This window comes from Capra hircus, chromosome 11, assembly GCF_001704415.2.
Source record: "Capra hircus breed San Clemente chromosome 11, ASM170441v1, whole genome shotgun sequence".
Lineage (NCBI taxonomy): Eukaryota > Metazoa > Chordata > Mammalia > Artiodactyla > Bovidae > Capra > Capra hircus.
Window position 1 is genome coordinate 39349488 of NC_030818.1, and position 5311 is coordinate 39354798.

At 40.5% G+C, this 5311-nt stretch overlaps 1 non-coding gene across 1 annotated transcript; it reads right to left on the reverse strand.

Annotated features, from left to right (window-relative positions):
- On the reverse strand, nt 2155-2226 carry TRNAW-CCA. The gene has a single exon. It is a non-coding gene; the product is annotated as a tRNA-Trp (tRNA).

Consider the following 5311-nt stretch of genomic DNA (forward strand, 5'->3'; position numbering starts at 1 on the left):
AGTCTTGTGGGCTACGGTCCATGGGATCACAAAGAGTCAGACACAACTGAGCAACTAACGTGCACACACACAGACAAAATGTAAAGTGAACTTTTCAGTTGCCATAATAATAACTTAAAAAAGACTTATTCCTAGCTTTAAACTTGAAAACAAGGTTTACAAATCCTTTGAAATAAGTTTAATCTGTGGTTGAAATTGTCAAAAATAATTTACATGAAATTCTGCAGGGATAAAGGTCTACTGCCATAAGAAATGTATACATATTTGTGGTTTGTGGGATCTGAGTTCTCCGACCATGGGCTGAACCTTGGGCCCAGGGCTGTGAAAGCACCAAGTCCTAACCACTGGAATGCTAGGGAATTTCCTGTCACAAGAAATTATAAGTATTTTCAATTCTTGGTTTCAACTGGAATGGCAAAAAAAAAAAAAAAAAAAAAAAAAAGTGCAATTTAAAGGGTTAAAAGGGTGAATTTCTTTGGAACAAACATATCATGATATTTGCCTTTGTAAGTATCAAATTTGGATTATTTTGAAGATATTTTATATTTTTCTGACTTTCACAACCCTATGGTCAGGTAAACATGAGTGCACAGCAAAGCAGGCATTCACTATCTGGTAATTACACAATTGCTATAAGGCTCAGAAGATTCCAAGCCAGACAGCTTACTTTTTATATGAGGTCCACTACATGGTGAAAAATGTTATGGCAAGGACAATTCAAACATCTGTGTAATCCTGAAAACCGGAAACAAAACTTTTCATTAGTATCAACCAGGAGGCATCTTGAACAAGCATTTTTAAAGAACAGCATTCCTTTTCCATAGCCTAGAATGCTTTTTGCTGACTTTCTCCAATAACATTAAAGTCTGTCTAAATGACTGTGGAATGTGGAACACTGGTGCACTGTCCTCCATGTATGGGATCACTAAATTGTCATTATTGGGCCAGGCTCTAATAAGCATGCCTACTATCATGTCCATATGTCTGGTCCATGGCTATATCAGCACTCCTGGTGTGAGAGTCTGCTTGAGTTATCCTGGTAGCTACACAGGACCTAAAAATTTTTTTCACTGGATTGCTACTGTTTAGCACAACATCTGTATGACAATGTGTTAGAGAAAAGCATAAGAACAGAAGGGGAATATGATGGGAAAGACAAGAAAATAGGTTATAAACCTGTATAGAAATGCAACCACATAAGACTTACATGACCTTGTCAAAACAGATGGTAGACTTTGTGCTCTTACCAAAGTTATAAACTAGCCTAGACAACATTGGTCACATTTCCGTGAAGACAGGAAAGGATAATGTGGAAGACCAACATCAATCCCTCAAAAGCAGAATATTCTGTAATTAGGACTACGAGAACAAGACATCCAAAGGCCGTGTAACTTCCCTTTGTTCTTTCAGTTTCCCAGGATGACCATGAGGTTTAGAAGAACTTTACAGACCCACAGAGAAACGCTTTGATACTCCTTTCCTCCTGCACACACTGGATGAAAAGCACTGAGGAAACATATACTCCCCAGCTGTCCACACACTCTCTTACCTGCCTGCTAGCCAAACTCCACTTAGCTAAACAGAAATTCCCATCCACTTAGAAGCAAAAAATGTAGCTAAGGAAATTCCCTGGTAGTCCAGTGGTTAGGACTCCATGCTTCCACTATAAGGGGCACAGGTTCAATCAGTGGCCAAATGCAGCCAAGCTTTAGCAAAGCAATACTCAATGTTTGGGCACTAGACTCAGAATACCTGGGTCTGAACACCAGTTCTATCACTTACTAAGCTACGTAGCCTTGAATAAATTATTTAAATTTCTTTAAGCTTCAGTTTCCTCTTCTATACAAGCTTCCTACAGGATTCAGTGTTCTGGATGCCGTAGATTCCTAAGTGTTAACTGCTGCTGTCATTAATGAAAGGTTCTCACTGTGTAACAGGGAAGAGCAAACTCTGATTCCATGTTGGATAACTCACTTTTCAGAGTTAGAATTAAAAGAACAAAAAGAAAATAGAAGACTTTGTGGAAGTGAAGTCTCTCAGTCTTGTCTGAATCTTTGTGACCCTGTGGACTGTAGCCCACTAAGCTCCTCCATCCATGGGATTCTCCAGGCAAGAATACTGGAGTGGGTTGCCATTTCCCTTCTCCAGGGGATCTTCCCGATCCAGGGATCGAACCTGGGTCTCCCGCATTGGAGGCAGACGCTTTAACCTCTGAGCCACTGGGGAAGACTTTCAGTTCAGTTCAGTCACTCAGTCACGTCCGACCCCATGAATCGTAGCACGCCAGGCCTCCCTGTCCATCACCAACTCCCGGAGTTCACTCAGACTCAAGTCCATCGAGTCAGTGATGCCATCCAGCCATCTCATCCTCTGTTGTCCCCTTCTTCTCCTGCCCCTAATCCCTCCCAGCATCAGAGTCTTTTCCAATGAGTCAACTCTTTGCATGAGGTGGACAAAGTACTGGAGTTTCAGCTTCAGCATCATTCCCTCCAAAGAAATCCCAGGGCTGATGTCCTTCAGAATGGACTAGTTGGATCTCCTTGCAGTCCAAGGGACTCTCAAGAGTCTTTTCCAACACCACAGTTCAAAAGCATCAATTCTTCAGTGGTCAGCTTTCTTCACAGTCCAACTCTCACATCCATACATGACCACTGGAAAAGCCATAGCCTCGACTAGACGGAACTTTGTTGGCTAAGTAATGTCTCTGCTTTTGAATATGCTATATAGGTTGGTCATAACTTTTCTTCCAAGAAGTAAGCGTCTTTGAATTTCATGGCTGCAATCACCATCTGCAGTGATTTTGGAGCCCCTCAAAATAAAAAGTCTGACACTCTTTCCACTGTTTCCCCATCTATTTACCATGAAGTGATGGGATCAGATGCCATGGTCTTCGTTTTCTGAATGTTGAGCTTTAAGCCAACTTTTTCACTCTCCTCTTTCACTTTCACCAAGAGGCTTTTTAGTTCCTCCTCACTTTCTGCCATAAGGGTGGTGTCATCTACATATCTGAGGTTATTGATATTTCTCCCAGCAATCTTGATTCCAGCTTGTGCTTCTTCCAGCCCAGCGTTTTTCATGGGGTACTCTGCATATAAGTTAAACAAGCAGGTGGACAATATACAGCCTTGACGTACTCCTTTTCCTATTTAGAACCAGTCTGTTGTTCCATGTCCAGTTTTAACTGTGGCTTCCTGACCTGCATATAGGTTTCTCAAGAGGCAGGTCAGGTGGTCTGGTATGCCCATCTCTTTCAGAATTTTCCACAGTTTATTGTGATCCACACAGTCAAAGGCTTGGGAGCAAGTAAAAAGTGATTTTCTCTGCATTAGGGAAAAATATGAATCAGAAACTGAGTTCATGTCACTCAGCAATAATAACACTTTCAGACAAATCATTTGAATTATCTAGAACACTGAAGCCACTTGAAAGCAAAAATATCTTCACATTCACCTTAAAGAGATATACTGAGAAGAAAACACAATATATGACATTTATCTGAACAAATAACACTTTTAAAAAATCACAGTAGAAATATTATGAGAGTCATTTTCATTGGTCATTAGATTTAAAAATTAAAAAAATAAAGCAAGTGATTTCAAAAGGGAAGACACATACATGTCCCAGGTCACTGAAGGGACCTGCTGGTTTTCTGTAGCTTATAGTTTGCAAGACGTTTTGGATGATAATTCCTTCTATTCTTTGAGCCACATGGAAGCATCACTTTGGCATTAACACTATGCAAAATATGATCTCAGCTAGGTGTGCCACACTAATTGCTGCAGTTGTAGGCTTTTGGCATCTTATACAAAATGATTATTGCTTTGCTTGCTTTCATAATTATATGTTTTCCATATTGTAATTTCAGAGTATACTGAGCAAAATTGTAACAAAAACAAACCTAGCGCATTCATCCTTCAAGAGAAACAGAACAAGTGAGAACAACAAAGGGCTCAGAAGATTTCTGCGGACCCCTGAGGTGGTTACAAGAGCATCTAAAGGAAAATTGTTTTGCCTTTCAGTAAATGACTAATCTGGCACAGTGATTTTGACTCCATTGTCCTGGAAATTTAATGAATCTTTCCGGCTTACCCATCTCTTCTCAGTGCTTGCTTGTGGATATATATCAGCCACAGTCCTCTCTGGTTGGAGGAACAGTGGCAGAAGAGAAGAATAACAATACCAAGAAATAAATCAAAAGGAATCAATAAACAATCTGGGAATAGCTTTAGGTTATTTGAGACTATGAAATCACTTGATTATAATACTTCAAACTCCTGGTTGAGACTCATAATGTAGAACTCTAGTTCATTTAAAAAAATTTTTTAAACGTATAATAGAAAATGAAATTCTATGACGAGCCAAATCAATGGGCCATCCTGCTATATATATATATATATATATATATATATATATATATATATATATGTGATATATGCCAACTGGTTTAGCTACAGAAGCTACAATATTTTGTTAGGGGTATGAGTTTTTGTGACAGTCAGTAAACTCAGTGCCCCTATAATAACTCATTTTATAAATATAATCTGAGCACATTATTCCTCTTTAATAAGTGATTATTTCTTGGATCACTGTCAGTTTTTTATTCTTCTCATAAGAACTTTCAGAGGCTACTGGATAAATGTCTTCTATTTACTACCCACCATGTGAAAAAGCTATTGTTACTGCAATTTGAGGCAGGCAGTATTTGTAGCTCATTAGCCAGCTGTTGATGTTTCCTATTGCTGGCTCTGGCAGATGTTCAGATTCCCTCAGCTCAATTAGCACCATCCCAAATCCACATCCTCACTGCCTCAAAGTGATTCCCAAGAGATGACACAGGATCCAAACTGGCCAAATGCACAGTCGTTACCACTTCCATGGCTTCTGTTCTAAATATTTGTCTGCTCCCTACCCGCCTAAGCTGTGCAGTATAGAATTTAAAGAGCCCTGAGGCCTGACCCAGCGACAGTCAAGCAGCCCTTCTTGCTTCCTTTCATCATATCTCCATCCACCCCCAAGGCTTCACCTTGGCTCAGGTTAACCCTCCATTAAGCCCTGCTTGGCAAAAGACACACTCAGACCTTTAATTACCACCACTGCTTCCCTGGTGAAAGCGAAGTTGCTCAGTCGTGTCCAACTCTTTGCGACCCCGTGGACTGTAGCCCACCAGGCTCCTCCGTCCATGGGATTTGCCAGGCAAGAATACTGGAGTGGGTTATCATTTCCTTCTCCAGGGGATCTTTCTTTCCGACCCAGGGATCGAACCAGGGTCTCCCGCATTGCAGGCAGACGCTTTAACCTCTGAGCCACCAGG